We start from the raw sequence: 19,744 nt of genomic DNA, 5'->3' as shown, positions 1-19,744 counted from the left end.
GCAATCAGAGATACCGACTTGCTGATTGATGGTCTAAAATCAGCCACGCTGCACGGCAATAACGAGGAGACAAACAGAGATGCACACAGCAACACCATTGTCCTCCCTGTCATCTCCCCCTCTCTCAGACACGCCATTATCTCTCAGTAGATCGGTCAGTCTCAGGAAGGCACCCAACACTCAAAGGACAGGAAATGAACACGTGGTTCGGCCTATCAGGCTGCTCAGGAGACGGCGGGATAAGAGGAGGGTGTGGATTACCCTATCGCCGTCTCTGGGGAAACCCATGTGACTGGAGAGACAGGAAGTGGGTTTTTAATAAAGTCACGCCCAGCGCAGCAGATAAGGCATCAAAGAAACGTGGGTTGACAAACAGCCTCTTTCCACAAGTCCGTCCTGACTTCTGACCTCCTTACTATCAAAATCTGCAGCTCCACAGTGAGTTTCCACCACAGTGACGCCCACAATGGAGCAAACAGGCTTATTTTAGAGGCCTTTAACGCTGCGATACAAAGAATCCCCCCTCTTATGGGTGCAGCAGATATTTTTTACCCCCAGACACACACTGACAACTGTACCCCAGAAATTGTCAGGAGATAAAGTCTCGCAGTTCCCATCGAGGAAACTCTGCCAGCAGCTGTAACCAATTGTCTTTTTTGATGATTAATTAATTTGTCAAGGGCCACGGTGCCATTCTATTAAATTTATAACAACGTTGAGTTCTTGTCACCGTTGAAGGGGGTATAACCCACCCAAATTGCCTCAAACAGGCAGCGGTCAAACTGAATCAATAACTGGAGAAAAAATATGTGGAAGCGCGGCGTGCACTCGGACCTGCGTATTATTGGCCTTTCTGCATATAAATGTAAATCAACTGGAATTCTTAGCTATATTATCTGAGGAGGAGAGGACACTGACCCTCCATTTTGTATCCAAAAGGAGAGTACGTGCCCTGCGTACAGCTGCCTGCCGCCCAGCTTTGCAGGAAATAACAGTCGGGGAGGCGGGTTAGTAGAAGTCTGGGAAATAGAAAAGTCAAGAGGGAGTGTGGTGAGCGCATAAATGAGAGGCAGAAGAAGAGGAATAAGAGCAGATGCATGACAGCAGTGGGCGTAAAAAGCGAAATAAATAAATAAATACCATGAGGTGATATAGACATAAAGAAGATGTAAGCATCGATTTCCTCAGACAGCACTGAGTTGAAGGAGCGATGTGGAAGAACTGGCCACCTGTCGAAGGTGACTCCAAACAAATGGGGGGCAGCGAGTCCCCAGAGAGACGGCTGACTGCTGCTCACCATACTCTTCACTGTAGCTGTTACTTCTCCACGCTCTGCCCATAATGTTCATTTTTTAAACGTTTGAAACTAAAAATCTGGCCTCGTCTTGCCAGTTGGACATAGCCTGATAACGCCAATCAATCAGCCAGTGAACTAGCTTGTAAAGCCAGAACAACATGATCACACACGCAGTCCTCCAGTCAACACAACAGATCCACTCCTCTCTGCCCTGCTATTACACACACATGCTAACACACATCCACCAAAACAAGAACTATCTGAAATGACAATGAACCTCTTTCACCCTTGTCAATCGACCAGTTGACAAAGAATCAATACACAATCAGATTGAATTAGGGGGGCTCTGTGTAACATCTGGACCATAATCAGACTGAGTGACAATCACTCCAGAGTAATCTTTCGAAATCATCTGTTCACACTGCCCTTTTTTATTCACCACAAACCGAAGGAAAGCCCCAGTCCCGTCTAGAAATTCTCCTACAATATGTGCGAGGCGGTCCAGACTAATCTCTGGATGCCATCTGTTTGCAATGAGGTTTTTGTTCCAAGCCGCTGACTCACGACAAGCCTCGGTCCGGTTCAATCTACAACACGGGCAGGAATGAAATAAGGAAGGAGCAAGCGTGGGCGGGTGTAATCTCTAGATTGCATCTGTTTCCGTTGAGCGCTGGCCGAAGGGCATCATATTTACAGTGTGTTTACTACAGCCATCCACACTGTGTTCGAGGAGAGAGAAGTCACTTCCAGAAACATGCAAGTTCAACGCCTGCGTTTGCTTCACGTTAAAGAAAAAGAGGATATTCTTAGATCAAGTCGGTCTCAACTACTTGGATTTTCCACGCTATCTCTTCTTCACGTTTTATGCAAATGAAGCAGATTGTTCATGTGGATTCCTCCGAATCTCATCAGCTAAACACAACAAACTAAACTGCACAGTAAGCCAAATAACTGTCTCATTTTCTCGACAATAACATTGTTCTTTCCAGGAAACCTCCTAGGAAATTAGAGACCTGTAAAATACAGCACTAGTGGTTTATTTCCCAACCTCTAAAAGCCTTTAAATCCCTCTTCTTATTACCAAGAATAAAACTAAATACTGAATCCTTTAAAAGCGCTGGAGTCGACCTATGATATATGGAGGATTTTAACTCACCCTTAAACCCCCAAATTCCCTGAAAAAAACACCAAAAATGTGCCTTTGTGGTCTTCAATGGCAGCTACACTGACTGCATGAAATGTGGGAAACCTGAGTATTTCATTCCGTGTGTACAAAACTGGGTTAATGACTTCCTTTGATGGTGCAGGTGCGTCCTTGAGCTGACATATCAACCACGACTGAGTTTGTTTCTGGCTGCGTTTACAACTCTGATGCATGTAGCTTCTTCATCTGATCACAGTTAAAGCTGCACTATCAATATTTCCACATCACGCACGTTTTCTCTCCCTCTCCGGGCCGCTCGACCCGGCATGGAGATCCTCGTATTTGATGTGGCATCGGCTTTTCTTATGCCGTATGCCTTTCCTGACGTAAGCCTCTCCGTTTATCTCAGCTTGGGAGCAGCAATCGGGAATGCGCTGGCTTGTCGTTTCCTCCGATCAGGAGACAACCTGCTCTTCCTCCTCAGCCAGAGCTTTTATATCAACAATGGATCATATCAGTCAGTGTAATGTGAAGAGAATTATCACCCCGCTCTGTCTGCATGGAGCTTTTTAGCATCTTTGAGCTCCTTGTTTTGGTTTGATAGCGCATAACTTGACTGTTTCAATTTCCCTGCAGCGTACAGATCATTGTTATACTGCTTATCATCAGATGTAGGGCACACTGAATCCTCTGGCCAGCCGGTTTATTTAATAATGAACACTTTCCCATACTTCCATCCAGCATACAGCTTGCACTGCACTGCATCCTGTTAGCGCTGCAGTTCAACACTGCTGCTTGTTTTCCATTTCTTTCCATTAAATTCATACATTTAAATTTGCCATCTGACACGCAGACGCAAAAGGGAAATGATTTAATCTCTCAATTTTGATATTTTACAGTGATGCCTTTGCAGTATCGGCCTCTTTTGGTTTCATGCCTTCGTACGACTGAATTGAAAATAAATTGAACTCACAGGTCGGGAAGGAGGCTCGCGCTGAGCACAGTTATTAATCAGGCAATAAAGTCGCAGGAACAGCAGAACCAGCGCCGCTACTTTTAAGGCGAATCCTCTGATTGAAACAAACGCTGCTTTCTAAATCAAACACACACAGGGCATCTCAAAAGGTTCCGCTGTATAACCTTTGCAGACATGTTCTCTACACACCTATCACGGTGATAAAGACGCTTAATATTCAGACTGATGTCTCTTATCATGGGTGAGAATTCATTCATTATCTTGAAAGACGTCTTTTTGTCTATTTCAAGTTCGGAGGAAAGATGCTGGTCGAGGACATGAAGAAAGGACGTCATCCCATTACCGTCTCCAGGGGATGCGAGGCAATTTGGGAAGCCTGTGACAGCAGCGATTTTAAGTTCTGTATCACCCCCCCACGCCCTCCTCTCTGTGCGGTTCCCTCTTGTTCTGTCCTCAGTCTCCGCTCCCTTTTCCTCCCCTACTGTTCACCATGTATCTGGATACGCTTTGATAAACTTTGCTTTTAAAGCACTTTGTTCAACACTGAGTTCATGACACAGACTTTCTCCTCTTCCTCCCCCCCCACTCACCCCAACACTTCCTCTCTCCATCCATCTCCTCTTTCTGTCTATTTCCTGTGTTTTTATCTCCGTCTGTCCCTCTGAGGGTCTATCTCTATCACTCACTCCTCCATACACACACAGCTTAGAAATTCTGTCCACGGTCTACCACTTACAGACACAAAGGAGCATTGCGAGCGCTGGCCGGGGGGCTAAAAGCGTCCTCTTTGATAGGAAAAGCAATATGTATGATACCGAGTGATGCAGACATTTGTGCTACACACATACACACACACACCCTTAAATTCACAAATGGACATACTGACACACATAGGTGCAAAGACACAAAGCATCCACACACAAACGTCCACTAACGTCAGCCAAAAAGTGCTCTCATACCTTTAATGGACATCACTGGAGTGGACAGAGGATGCAGGAGACTGGATCTCACAGAGAGATACCAAAGTGATACCAGCATATGTTGCCTCAAAATACCTGTGGCCCTCTAAAAGCTCCCAGCAGACGAGACATTCAACGTTTTCCGCACCTGAATTCCTCCCAGGGATCAGAAAATGTCATCTAATCTAACGAGGGGCAGCCAGTTTGAAAGCGGCCACTTATTATCAGAGGTATTATAGTAACAAACACCAAGCTGTTGGCAACTTGTCAGATTTCTGAAGTAACCAAGGTCTGAAAGGTTTTTATTTTTCCTGAGCCAGCGCAGGCGTTATGTTTCCTCCTTCAGCGGTGCACATCAACCAGTTTGGACAGCTCTTAATAGAAAATCAGAGCTGATCACAAAATGACCAATTTTCCAAATAAACTGATATTTTAGCTGCTTTCATGGACTCGAGCTAGAATTTGAAGACACTTGAACTCCGCTCACCTGCTGCACGTTAAGCGACCCTCACATTGATTGACTTCAGTTCATTTTAACTGCTGTATGATTGCACACTGATTTTTTTTCACACTCCACGCAGCAGCTGTGGCTCAGAGGGTCGGTGGTTCGATCCCCAGCCTCGGCAGCCTGCGTGTCGAAGTATCCTCGGGCAAGATGCTGAACCCCAAATCGCCCCCTGATGCTGTGTGAGTGTGTGTGAATGGATAAGGTCGAGGTAACAGAGTGTATAATTTACAGTACACCTGAAACTTCAGCGTAAGAAGGCAAACTTACATTTCAGAAAATCTCAGAAGATCTTGCCTTTTCTGGCGGTTGGTCATCTCATCCTCTACTGTCTGACACACACAGCAGTTTATTGACCTTAATAGATGCTGCATTCACAGTAAGTAGATTTAAATAGGTGTTAAAAGACACAAAAATGATGGGAAGGTCGGAGAATTCACATTCAAAACACCCTTTCCTCTGAATGCATCCCAGTGCATTCATACAGCCCGTGCTAACTCACTCAATGTCAACACCAAATTAAAGGTTCGGGTTTTTATATCCACATTCCCAAACATTATAGGAGAAAGAATTGTGTGTCCAAAGAACCGCGCTTGGATTCGACATCATAAGACTACATTCAACTCTGCTGGAGCTCCTGAGAGAAAATCACTCCCCACAAAAACTGCGAGAGAAATGTAAAATACCGTTTCAGAGCTGTTCTGTGAAGCCTTTGCTTTGATCTACAAGGAAAGCCTCTTTAAAAAATAACCACAAACAGGCAAGACTGCCTTTCAACTCTCCCTCTCATCCTGTCTTTTCTCCCATCTGGGTCTACCTCAATGTTCGACACTAACCTGGGCAGGAAGTTGGGACAAGAGCTTTTCCTGGCGACAGAAATGTTACAGCAACTCATAACAGGCTCCATCTGTTGAGTCGCTTCATTGATTGGTTGGCTCACATCTGTATCTCATCCTGTCTTCCATCCTTCCATCCAATCATCTGTTTATCTATTTATACCTGCGTGCATTGATTTGTACATATTTGTACTGTCAGCTGGGCAGTTTACCATGTCTCTAATCTCATCCAAGTCGCTGTGCAAACAAAATCAGTGTCGGAGTGGCTGCGTTACGAGCTCAGATATTTCACACTTAGACGTTTGACTCCAGTCTTTTGGCAAAATGAACATTTACACCGACAGCAACTCTACCTCCATGTGAGGTTTAAAAAAGACATCTTCAAGGTTCACAGTGACAGGCACTAAGTCAAGCCTTCCCTGCTGCAACAGCGTGAAGAAAACGAGGCGAGGGGAGGAAAAATTCTAATTTCACTCGAAATTAAAAAAATAAAATAAAAATGAGGCAACACTTTGCAACCGGTTAGCTTGCGGCTAACACATCCACTGGGATCGTTATCAAGCCTACCGCTCCTCGGGTCATAGAGAAGGGTGGTATGGAAACTATTTTATCCACCCCCACTGCCAGTGTCAGCCATGAATTCCTGGTGAGGAACAACGACAGGCAGACTTTTGATTCACGGTGTCTCTCGCAAGACGCTGAGGCTCGTGAGGCTGCAACAAGATGGGTGATACATTTGAAATAAATGAACTACGGAAGAAGAAGAAGAAGAATTTTGCACAGCAGCTGTGGCTCAGGAGGGAGAGCGGTGGTCCACCTATCAGAAGGTCGGTGGTTTGATCCCTGGCCTGGACATCTCCAAGCGTCCTTGGGCAACGTCTTGCAGAAGGTGTTCCCATCTCCCATTAAGCACATTAACTCTTTTTTTATTTTCCCATTTCCATCAACCTAGGGTTCATGCGGACGTGCGTTAGCATGTTTGCAGCTTGCTAACCTGTTATTTGTTTGGCAGTGAGAGTTCATCCATCTCTGAGACTCCAGACACAAGAAACAAATTGATTTCGCTGTTCGTCTTTCTTTCTTTATAAACCTCTGAAAGCCGAAACAGCTGAAATGAAAAGATAATGTTGTGCTAGCAGATAGATAGATAGTTCGACTTATTAAAAAGCGGAGCACATTTTAAACATGCCTCTCCTTGATAGGCAGCGACTGCAGTGTCTTTCCTTTGTACCGAGAGAATTGTCTCCAGCGAGGATCTCATTTATAGAGCAGACCAAGTCACAAAGACATCTCTGCTCTGCTCAGTGGCCCACTCTCTATTCACATTGACCTTGATGAGAAGAAAACCAAAGAAAAGAGACGCAGAGATGCAGACGCAGGAGGCAGTTCAGCTTTAGCCTGACACACACACACACACACACACACACACACACACACACACACACACACACACACACACACACACACTCAGTACAGGTAGGAATGTTTTTATGTGGTTGAATTTATTCTCCTTGCCAACTGAGTTTACTCTGTGAAGGCTTTTGAACGCTGTCCTGTGACCACACTGCCACCTTATAGACTAAACATTATGAACTCATATGCGGTAAAATCGATTAAGATCCCCAAAGACAGCAAAATACAATACGCCGTATAAATGCAGCACAGTGCAAAGGCATTTTTCAATCTCGGCACCCTTCCCCCTTAGTTTTCATGATCCTCACATCGTCTCAATAATAAATGAACCAGCTCAGCCATCTACTTGTTGAATAGCAGCTGCAGGGGCGGGAGAAATGTGCCCACCCGGGTCCAAGAGCCCCGTAGTAGTCCATCACTTTAGTATTAATGGTGGCAGTTTATGTGGTCTGAATTAACATTTAAAGCTAAGTGTTTCCAACGCTGCTGAAGGCAACAGATGATGATGTGAAATGTTCATCGCTCTGGCCTCTCTGTGTCTTTTTCCTCGTATTTTCTGTTAATTGTTTGCACTCATCGATGCCGGTTTGCACTTTTCCAGCCACTGTCAATAAAGCCGGTGACTAGCGAACGCTGTGCATGATGAGAAATCTACGGATGCATTCAGGAACACCGTATATCGCAATCAAAGATGGGCCGCTCGCTCACAAGCCCATCACTTCCTGTGTGCCCAGAGGGTTGTTTTAATGAAACACCGGGCAGACATTCACCACAGTAAACGGCAGATGTAGTAAATTGCATGATCTGATTATATTGTGCTGTATTACTGATGATCGGGAGAAGTCAGACGGCGTTTGTTGCAGGTATTTAAACAGGTGAATTAAAGGATATTTCTCTCCGTCACCTTCTCCCCACCAGGCCAATGTTTCCACCTCACGCCCCACTCCCCTCATTATCCATCTCTCCTGCTGTCCATTACACAGAGAAACACACTGTTGTGTTTCCATTACTTCAGAGGACATTACACTCATTTCCTAACCCTAAACATAACCGCTGGTCCAACCCTAAATTTAACCTCAACCCAAGTCCTCATTCCCCGTAAGGAAGGCACAATGTGAGCACACAGACAGACAGACAGACAGACAGACAGACAGAGGGCTGGGGGTTAATCGCAGTGTGTGATGTCACAAACAGTCACAGGACGAGGGTCCAGGTGATTTATCGAGGGCCTCGGCGCTGCCACAATAAGCTCGCTGTCAATACAATCAGGGCTTCTCCCAGAGCACGCACACACACAGACGGGCGCTGGGCTCTTCATGACTCTATCTCAGTGCATTGCTCTATTCGGCTGGCTGGACAAACACACACACGCAGACTTCCATCCATCTGCTTTTCATCGCTCGATTCAGCGAGCTGGTCAGACGGTCCAGAAATGATAAACAGGAAGAATCCAAGCTCTGACTTTCTACCTCTGCTCCCTCTTTCCATTCCTTCTTCTTGCCCTCAAGTCTCCTCTTCTCAAGCCATCTTCATCAATTTACAAACACACACACACACACACCAGATGTAACCACAGGTAACTATTAAAGTCTTAGAAAAGAAACACACACCACCTTGAACAGATGTATGCTGGGGATTTTACCGCCTGCAAACAAACACAGACTGTAATACTATCACGATAAAGGATTGATTTTTACTTCTAAATTCATGTCGACTGGCAATCAGATGCAGCACAACACACACACACACACACACACGGCATTTTCCAGCAGCTGTGCAACATAACACCTGATTTACAATGCAAGTGCTTGACGCTTAAGGAACATCAGTGTTTGCTTTCCATATTCAAGTTTTCATTCAGCCGTTTTCATTAGAATTATGAGGTTTAAATGACAGAAATGGTACGTTTGATAATCAATGATGTGTGGCCATTTCAGTGTGGCTGCAGAATATCAATCAGGGCTGCAAGTGTTAAGGACGCATAAGTGCACAAATCCTACATACAACATTTTGCTCACGTGAACAGGTTGTTAAGCAGTGTTATTGATTATGTGACTCGTCTGCACAGCAGTCTGTAAACTTAAAAGTGACTGAATTACCTCTGTGTGATCGATGTTATCACAGTTATCATAGCAGGTACTTTTGACTTCTGTTTTCTGATTCTGATTGTCATTAAGCAGTGTTTTAAAGTCATCATACCGTCGCCTCCTTGAGCGTGATAAACATTAGATGAAATGAAATAACAATGAGACCCAAAGTTATTTTTGAAATTGTGACACTTTACATTGAGGAAGCTCATTAATTTTCACCTTCTTTTCCTTTGTGGTGAATGCGTCGCTCTTCATTAAACATGTGCTTCAAAGAAATAAATGGATTTTGATGTTTTGATGAAAAGCATTAGAGCGTTTCTTAAATTACACTGATTATACTGACAGTTGTTAAGGTAACATACTTGTCTCTGATTGGTCCACAGGGATTCTTGGGGAATGACAAGTTTATTGCCACCTGCTTTTTTTTTTTTTTTTCTTTTCCATGGCACTTCAAATGTTTGATGAAAACCTTTCATCCCTTTGTTGCCTCCTCACACTCCCTCTCTTAACACACACACACAATTTTTAAGCATTGCTCACTCAGTCACGGCGGGTCCCCCGGGACGTGACAGGGGCGCATTAGGCGGTGAGAGGTAGACCGCCAAGGGTGACAGAACAAGAATCATGCACCGCAGTTTAACAGATGGCCTGATGGCGATGTTTTCCTTTCAACATCCTCATCCTTCCCCACCAGCCCTGCCCCCTTCTCCATGTTACCACGAGCTACCCTAACCCGCCCAACCAAGTGTGACAAGCAGGCTCTGTCACCCAACAGCACCAGCAGCAGGCTAGGCTAATCAATCCGAAGGCAGAGGACAGAGAGACTATGTAAGACAGTGGGGGAATGAGGGAGGGCGAGGGGTGAGGGGTTAGAGTGGGACAAATGGCAAAAGAAAACCAAGAAGACGAAAACAGATGAGATTCAGGTAGACAGAAAGGTAGAAAACTAGAGGAGAGAGGGAGATGATGCAAGAGTGAAACAGAGAGAGGGAGAGGAGGAGAGGGGGACAGAGAAACAGAGAGGGAGATTACGTCCGTCCTTGTCCAAAGAGGATAATGAGGTGAGTGGAGCTGAGCCGACCTGGTGTGGCAAATCCCAGTGTGCACCTGGTGCCTGGGAAGCATGGTACAGGACAAACACACACAGCCTGACACACATTTGTGTGACCACACTAGTGAGGACGTTCCCGTCCTGACCGCTACAGTAATGCTTCACGTTAGGAGAATATTATGTTCAGCACGCTCAACAAAACATCAAGTCAAGTCAAGCCAAGAAGAGCTGCATCCCCAGAGGGGCAGCTGGGTGTGCAGCAGGAAAGCAATAATAACACACAATATCCCCAGAACACACAGGGCAGTAAAATACTACATATAATAAGAAGGGAAACGTACACTCCTTTTACTGTGGGAGTTGGGCAGTGAAGCGGCTGAGTGTTCGCATCCCGTGGTTTTGGCTGGTGGGTATTTGAAGCTGAAGGCCAGGTGCTGGGGGGGGTGGGTGCTGTCAGACCGGATGGATTTCTTTAACAGCCGTTTGTTTCACAAATCAGACTTTCCTGTTCCAGATCTTGATCACCTTTCTGTTTAAGCTTGAGAGAAGCATGCCGACAGATCAAAGAGAAAGTAAAAATAGACTCAATAAAGGATCTATAAAACAAAGTCACGAGGGAGCCGTCAACACCAAACTTAGCCAGTTTCCTCAGACAAAAAAAGGCACCGCTTGCATTTTTTACACAGCACAGAGGTGTCACAATCCAAGCTCCGCTTCATATCAATTATAGTGCCAAAGTACTTGTTCAACTCAAAGATTTCTACATCCTGACCATTAATTTTGTGCTGACAGAGTCGGAGCGATGACACCATTTAGAACAGAAACATTTCATCCTCCTTAGCAGGCTCACTGTAACCACATCATCTGCAAACTTCACAATATGATGGTTATCAGTCTGCCTGCAGCAGCCTCTGGTGTGCTGGACGTACAGGGGAGGAGAGAGGACGCTACCCTGGGGACAGCCCAGGCTGATGCTGAGGTGAGTCCAGAGAAATGTCCTCTCACTCTCACTCTGAGATCCGCTGGTGAGGAAGTCAAAGATGCAGCCAACGATGTCAGCGTCCAATCAAAAAAGAAAGTCCACAAACAGTCTTACAACCCACTAAGTGCTTACAAAGGAAGTTCAGCAGGGTTACAGCTGCCTCTTCTTATAGGAGGAGCTGCAAACGCTGCAGTCCCGTGATTGGCCGGACAGAATCAGTTTGGATTTTCAGAGTCTTCCAGAAATCTTTTTGTCTTGCTGCCTGCAGCCTTTTCTCAAACGAAGCTTGTTTCCTTGCCGTAATGAACAACCACATACCGAGAAGAAAGAACACAAAACGTGTGTGTGGTTGAGTGAGTGAGAGGGCGAGCGGCAGAAAAGTGATTGTGAATCCAGAGCTGAGGAAAAGGTTAACAGCAGGTTGTCAGCGTGGGGGTAAATTGACAGTATAGGTTACAGTATGTCACCTAATAAATACTGCAGCCGCTCCACACCAACAGAAGTTTGGTCTGTTTTTCCCCAGCTGCTGGAAAAGTGAAGGAGGTGAGTCCCTAAGCCTCAGTAGCAACCCCGCCTACACTTAAGAGGGCAGCCTGCAGTGAAAACACGAACCACATCCAGGGTTTAGGTTCATTTTGTACAGCTCACATACAGGCTCCATACAGAACCCGAACAACCCGGGTTCCAAGGGTCTGATGCAAACAGGTCTAAAAACTATTGGATGCTTTGCCGTGCAAATCTCAGTTTTGGACATTCGGTTAGACAAAACAAGCGATTTGAATGTGCAGTACTGGGTTCTGGGAAAGTGCGATTTTACACATTTTCTCTACATTTTAGGGACTAAATTGTTCATTGCTTAATCAAAAAATAATCTGTGGAGCAGCAGCATGAAATAGCCGGGCTGTATTTGCTCTATCCGGTTGCTTCTACCTCAGAATTTCTCCGGTGTGATGGGAATTTAAAATGACCGCTGTGGGAATAAGGTCAGTATGACGACCTGCTGACGTCAGTTTCTGCGTCAACACTGACTTGTGGGGCACAATCACCCATTTGCACCCGCTTACATGCAATATTGTGGATTTTTCTGATCACTACATGCTTGCTGCCGCTGTTCAGGAGCAAATATCTCAAGATTATCACGTACTGAGAGTGGGTCCTTTCTGCCCTCGCTGGGTTCAATCCTGACCTGTGGCCCTTTGCTGTATATCCTCCCCTCTCTTCCACTCCGTCACAATCAATAAAGCACAATAATAACCTTTAAAGAAAAAAAAAAACATGTCACATTTGATGCACTTGAGCACATGTTTTCTAATCACTCTCTTCTTCTGCGGTGGTTGGCAAACCAGCTTGGAGGTGCATCACCGCCACCAACACCGTGGTAAGTAATCCTGCTGCCCACGGCAGAAACAGCACGGCCACATCTCTACTGCTGAGCACATTTCTGTATGTCATCATATAACCGCTATTCCTGGTGCACGCATGAACATCATTTTTAAAGAAAATTCCTCCTGAAGTTCAGTTCAGTTCCTCATCACATGTCGAATAAACAGCCAAGCAACACAAGGCATTCACAGTAAGTGCCTGTACACAGACAAACACACGGGTCAGGGAGGGTAAAATTGAATTGCAGCCTCTATAATACCTCCTTCTGTCCAGCGGTGTAAAAGCAGAGCAGAAATGCCACGTTCATTTAATGGAGTAAGTGCAGGATAAATGCCGGTTTGCTAAAATGCTTCCCAATGGTACATGCGCCTCTCACACAAACAAAAAAAATGCACTGTCTCGTGTACCAATAAATTCATTTCAGGTCGTACAAGCGCACAGAGTTCACGAGGAAACGCACCGGCTGTGAAGATCTCTCGCCGACACCCACACATGCAACATCTTTGTACTGGAAAACACACAATGAGTCGCTCACTGCGCGGGCACACGAGCATCTTTGAGCTCGACGAGGCTAATTTATCAGACTTCCCTGCCAAACACACGAGCACACTTCACTTGTGGGCTTTTTGCACTTAGGTGTGAAAAACTTCAATGTGCCTTTATTCAAGGCACGTCACAATTTCAGGACACGGCCTCAAACACACTCACTCACACACACACACACACACACACAGTCCAAAACTAGGCCCGGGCTCTTCCTCCCTTCCCTTTTTGCTACAAGACGCTTGATCCATCATCCAAAATCTCTCCTGGATGTTATCATAGGAGCGTGAAAGGGCTCTTAGATCTGTGGGCCGCGCACAGGCCGGGCTCAGCTGGTGCTGTAGTGTCGCCAAACCCTCCACCGATCTGTGTTACATTTACACTGACAGCCCAGCGGAGAGGGCAACAAAAAGACGGGAAGTATGTGTTGTTTGTTTACCAGTCACGGTTGGCTCACGGCCACGAGAATACCAACAGAGAGCCTCAGCTGCCCCGACGGCCAAGCGCACAAGTCGGGGTGAAGCGATTTGCTGGCTGGCTAGTCGGACCTTAATGGAAAAATCACTTTGATACTGCGATGATACAACTGAGGGGACTTTAAGTGAGTTTGCAGCTAATTCCGGGATCTTAATCGTTCAACACTTTGGCACAGAATTAAGGAACAAAAAAGCACAAAATAAACATGACAATTACTCCCAACAGGCCAGTGCAGTAAAAAAGAAAGGTTTTCTATCGTATCCATCGCCCTCTTTCACGATGCACTGCCTGCTTACATCAGTCCTCAACATTTGTTTCTTCAATGTTTAATGTTCCTCTTAAGTCATATTGGATTACTTCAAGGTAGTTTTTGACTTTACATGATTTGTACTGTCTCAAAATTGCGTCTGTGAATTTTACAGCCTTTGTTTTAAAGCCCCCCTCCAGTCAAAAGTGTGCTTTGCCTCTTGTTCCTTCAGCGTGATGTTTGAGCCTCCCTGAGCAGAATGATGTATGTGCAGAGTCTGTTTTCATATTCATCTGTCGGAGGGCCAAAGTTTCTCTGTGCGCACCTTAAATCTCAGTTTAATACCTGGACGTACTGGCAGGATTTATCACGAGTTTGGAGCCAACTGTGGTCCAATAAGTGACTTACACAAGTGTGATGCTGAGACTTGGAGCCTCCAGTGAGCACACACTGAGTATGGACACGTCTTCACTTCAACTTCTTAAAGCAACAATATTTACATATTCATAGATTGTGGATTCAACGGAGGGAGGAGGAGGAGGAGATGTACTGTGAAGAAGTAAGTTAACTCTTTTGTGGAAAAAACCTTACCAGACACATATAATCATTCAAAACTTGCTCTGAATCATTTCAATGAGCCTGTTTTTATGTCTTAAAGTATGGCTGTTGTTTCCAGCAAAGTGTATTACCTAATATCACTCCCAAAGTTCTCCTACATTACTATACATTATATATATTCCCATCATAATCCAGTATATTAACCCTGTTTCTGTGTATGATAATCAGATAGGCTCTTTTCTACTGAGCATTATGAGATCATTCAAACACTGCTAATGACTCTAAAGTGCTTCTATAATACTTAGGATACGTCTATCAGCACTGTCTCCGAGCAGTATTCCTACAGGTACTACCTATACTGTGTCTACGTCTCAGTAAGGCCACATTAAACTAAGCTTTTGCATATTGGTTTATAGTTAACTCATTGTTCTTTATATTATTTCTGTTTTGGCATCAATATACCTTGAGGGACTTACAGTGTGTGTACGATGCTCAGCAACAGCTTTATAGGAGCCTGAAGGTACTTTTATGTGTTTTCATCTGCTTGGATATGGAGGCCTATTAGGACTACTTCATCCCTGTGGGAGTTCTAGTAAACCTGAGCTGGTCTGTAGTGAGTTTATGTGATCAAGATCCTTTTGTGCTATTTTCATCTGGGATCTCCATAATATTCCCAGCGGTCCTTACTGTGCTGTGTTAGAGGTATCTCTTCATATTTACAATACGCTGCTGTGGTCCTTTATTTTAATTGGCTGTCAGTCCAGGTCTGAGCTGTAGAAAATAATTTCCATGCTCATAATGAGTCCAGGATATGGAAACTGTCTTTGGGAGGAAATATGGGCTCTTTTGTTGAAGAGTTTATTAAATCCAGTTCAACCTTTTAAAGGGGAGCAGGCTCAGAGTTAGCTGTCATTACCTCGTGTAAAGGGTAAACAAAACAAGAGATTAAAAAAGGGGGAGCAGACGCTGATAGTGTGGGCGAGACGAGACACGCACAACACACGCACGCACGCACGCACGCACACACACACAGTCTGGATGTCCTCAGTTGCTAAGGCTGCCCAGTGGGTCCCCCCTCCAAATTTAATGACAGGAAAGGAACATGTGTTGCCAGTAAACGGATACAGAATCAATTCATGTCCTCTTATGGCATGAACAGATGACTTGCAATAATCCCTCGCAAACACGCACCTGTGCGCGCGCGCAGACGCACGCGCTAAATGCTGAGGAATGTCATATCTCTTGCATGTCTTGCATAACACCGCCCCGGCCGCTTGTGGTCACACAGAGTTTATTCCTAAACAACATGAGCACAATGAGCAGCAGAAATCCAGCAAACTCCGTGCAAGACCAATCACATTCCTTCATCCTGTCCAAATTGAGCCGACAGTCGCGTGCAGCTGCTCTCATGACAGCCACGTCAGATGGACTTGTTTGACCAAAAGAAATTGCGCCCAAACGGCAAGAAAGGCCAGCGGATGACACGACTTTAAAGTGTGTGGTGCGCATTTTCTCAACAATCCCCTCAGCCCGCCGTCCGGGGTCTTACCTGAGAACGTGCCATTCTAGCCGCTTGCCATCTCAGCTGCCTTTAATCCCCGCCGAGCCGGGTTGAGCCGCTCTGCAGCTCGGCCACGGCTGAACAGGTGAATGCCGGAGGTGGTCTCCAAAATTCCCCCCAAACCGTGCGTAACCGACTTTCAGCTTATCCAGGTGAACGCGCGCAATCGCGGCTGGTGTAGGTGCGCGCGTGTGTGTGTACGGGTGTTGAAACCGGGGCTACGGTAAAGAAGTGTGTGTGTCAGAGCGCTCCGGCCGTGTGTCCACTCGCTGTCACTCACAAATGGTCCCGGTGTTTGAGAGCCTCCCGGTGCCGCTTACACAGCGGCCGAGACTCCTCCTCCTCCGGCGGCGGCGCTCTCACCGTCTGGAGGGGTCCGGCGTCTGACAGGCAAAGTCTCTCTCTCCTCTCTCTCTCTCCTCCCTCTCTCCATCTCTCTCCACCTTTCCCTTCAGTAAAAGTTCTCTCAGTTTCAGGGTCAGGTTTTGAAAAATACTCAAACGTCTCCCACGAACCACCAAAAACATTCTGTAGACATTTCTTCCCCCACGTTTCGTGTATGGATTTAACAGCCCAAACATATTTAATCTCCAGGCACAGAGTAGCATCCCAGCGGAATAAAGGAAGACTGACTGGCGAATTGATTTCCACGCACATAAAAGCTGAACGGAGACGTAAACAAACTGAAGGCAATACAGTATATTACGGCTCTGCTGCTGCTGCTTTATATTATTTGTCTAAGTTCACACAACCTGGAGCGAGTACAAGTACCTCAAGATTGTACTTAATGAGTCACTCCAGCCATCAAGTGTTGCACCTCCATAAAGCTGGTGGACTCACGGTCCCAGTGGATTAATCCAAAAACTGAGTGCAACCAAATACTAAGCACTCAAACTCAACCACTGTGGCATCATCAGGGTCCAGAGCCACAGAAGACACGAAACAACTGTGTAGTGCTCCTCATGACGAGCGCACTGACCTTTAAGTACAGCGTTTGAGTCAAAGTACTGGTCGCTGTCAGATAACAGTAGGGGAAAAAAGCTCAATATTTCCCTCTGAAATTCAGTGGAAGAAAAACAGGAAGCAGCAGAAATCGGTACGATAACGACCACAAACTGGGAAAAAATATTAATTACATTTGAATCATGTGTTCATTTAACTTCCTAACTTCACACGAGCTTAAGTGGGAAGGCGTTTCTCCCGGTGGAAGACAGCGAGCAGCAGTAAAAACAGAGAAAAGAGGCTTTGGTTTCTTCCCTACAGTGAGAAACCAGAAATGCTTTCATTTTTCACCAAACTTAATGCTTCATCAATCAGCCTTATGGGCTTCTTTTGGACAGGATTTGATATCAAAATCATTTTAGAATGAAAACATTGCAAATGCAGCCCATCAGCTTGACTGATGATGCATTAACTTTAATGAAAAATTAAATTATTTCCAGTTTCTCTCGATCCATTTTGGTCCGCTGAATGCTTAGCTGGTTGTTAGGTGGTGTCATGATGGATGGTGTTCATTTCTCCACATTTCCAAAATGCAGATGACTACATTATCTAAAGGGTTGTATTTTGTAAATAATCGCCTTCACGTGGCTAAATGGCTTTAATAATCAGCCACAGTCAGCTTTCGTTTCTTGTTCACAATCGTTCTATGAGAGTGGAAGTACATGCATTTAAAATCAAGCTGTCCAATGTTTGGAAATACAGCAAACAAATCCACGATTCAAGGCCTCGCTGTTGTCTGCTGACTTCTAACCACGTCACTCTGCCTCTGTGAGTACCCCTCCAGCCCCCAGCGCTCCAAACATCCATCAAAGCCAACAGTTGTAGCCCAGGAAAATTCTCCAAAACGGAGTTTGATTTTGGAATATCCAAATGAGATGAAACTTAAATGAGGGACAATTATCGAGCGCCAGGATCTGTGCTGGGGTGACTCGATCTCTGCTTGGTTCTGCAAAGTGTATTTTTCTTCTCATGAATAGAATATCAGCTCATTTCCTGGGTCATCTGCTGCTCGGGTAATTGGGTAAAGGGCTGAGAGCGCACTCATCCAACCTCCACATCCAGGGAAGGGGCAAAGAAACGGAAAGCACCGTCTGAGTGTCACTTCTCAGCCGCTTTAGGCACATTTTGTCGCCGGTCTCAGAGAAATAGCCTCATATTCTGCTGTAACACAGTTTAGTTCAGCTATCTTGCCTTCATCGTGGCGCCGTCTGACGTCCTTTCCAGTTTCTTCAGGAACCGTCCTTTGTTCAGTCATGTGACTTCAGCAGCTCATCTACAGGATTAGAGTTGCATCGATAGATAGTGAAAGAAATCTCAAAGACAATCTGAATGAGTTTAACTTGAAACCAAACAAATGACCTAAAGGCGAAAGCTACAATAACTCCAAGTGGACACAGGAGAAATATAAAGGACCATAGATAGTGTTGACAGGCTGGTGTTATATTTATAAAGACCACTCTTACAGAGTAGCTTTCATCACCTGTGGCGGAGTCCGCCAATTCGCTTCGGAAACATTCAAAGGGTGAAAACACGGCGACTTTAATTATGAAGCAGTCACAGGAAATGATGCAGCATGTAATCCAGCATAATTTGATCTCACTGATATCGGTTGGACTGTTTACTGTTGATGACCGCGTGTGTTTGTATTCCGGGCGTCTATGGTGATGTTTAGGTCACGTGACCGACGAGGGGGCTGTATATAAGAAAACTAGAAACAGCCTTCAGCACTGGAGAAAGTACTGGAGAAAAGTTGTGAGATGTGTTTGAATTTTGATGGGTTTGCATTGAACCTAACTGCACTGCAACAGACAGAATTTGTGTGAAGTTAAACCAAAAAAAGCCACTATTTTTTCTCAGTTTGTCTTTGCCAGGCGTTAGAAGTTATTGTGCTTTTGGGGTTAAGCAGTTAAAAAGCTGCTCTACAGTATAAGGCTTGTGCTGCCAAGTGTGTAGTTAATCATTGTTTTAAATTGCACTGCAAGACTCTTTATAATTAAAACAGTAAGGCAGTCTCATTTACTTTTTTCATTTGGCAGTATTAACAAGAGGAAATAAAAAAGGGACCATTAGGAAAACATTAAAGGCAAAAAAAGAAAAAAACCCACTTGTATTTCTTTATTAGTTTTCTTTTTTCTCTGTTTTAATTTAGAAATATATAACAGTCAAAGGTGGAGGGCTTGTTACTGTACACATCACTAACACTTAGAAGTCCATCATGAGCAGCGGAAAACAAGGCAATGCTATTAGTGTGTCAATTTGCACATCACTGGTGAAGATGAGGAAAATTAGCTTTTAGCTCTGCCTGGTGGCAAACCTGTCTCTTAGAAATTAGGGTTATATATGACTCATAACATAACTAGGAAACATTTATTTTTATGCTGCTACAAAACACTGAACGCGCTTCCTTTCTGTCCGCTCAAAGACAGCATCCACTCATTGCAACTAAAGCATGATAAACATTTCACGGTGACGTTTATGCACTCGCAGCACTTAGCTCAAGCTGCTCTGATCAATATTTTTATATTAACAAGGAGTCAGAAGACGAGATGTAATGTCAAAGGAGTCTCACGTAGAATTACGCTTCACTCAAAATGCACTTGGCAAAACAATTAGCAGCATATAAACATTATTTCTGCGGTGCAGTGAATGCATCGTGCGTTGTACTTGTGATTTGTGTGTCAACTCAACTGTGCCATGCAGCTGATGAGTCACAGCCATCT

The 19,744-nt window shown here is 44.9% G+C and overlaps 1 protein-coding gene across 5 annotated transcripts in view; it reads right to left on the bottom strand.

Moving 5' to 3' along the window:
* Window positions 1-16,390, bottom strand: part of dmd (dystrophin) — a 225,923-nt gene extending 209,533 nt beyond the window's left edge. For all 5 annotated transcript variants that reach the window (XM_076723927.1, XM_076723928.1, XM_076723931.1 and 2 more), the window contains exon 1: window positions 16,011-16,390. The gene's annotated coding sequence lies outside the window, so the exon portion shown is untranslated. The remainder of the gene's footprint in view (window positions 1-16,010) is intronic.
* Window positions 16,391-19,744: the final 3,354 nt, after the last annotated feature.

The sequence above is a fragment of the Chaetodon auriga genome, chromosome 23, assembly GCF_051107435.1.
Source record: "Chaetodon auriga isolate fChaAug3 chromosome 23, fChaAug3.hap1, whole genome shotgun sequence".
In the NCBI taxonomy this organism is placed as follows: Eukaryota; Metazoa; Chordata; class Actinopteri; order Chaetodontiformes; family Chaetodontidae; genus Chaetodon; species Chaetodon auriga.
Note: the sequence above shows the minus strand (reverse complement) of the source record. Positions and strands in the feature narration are given on the sequence as shown.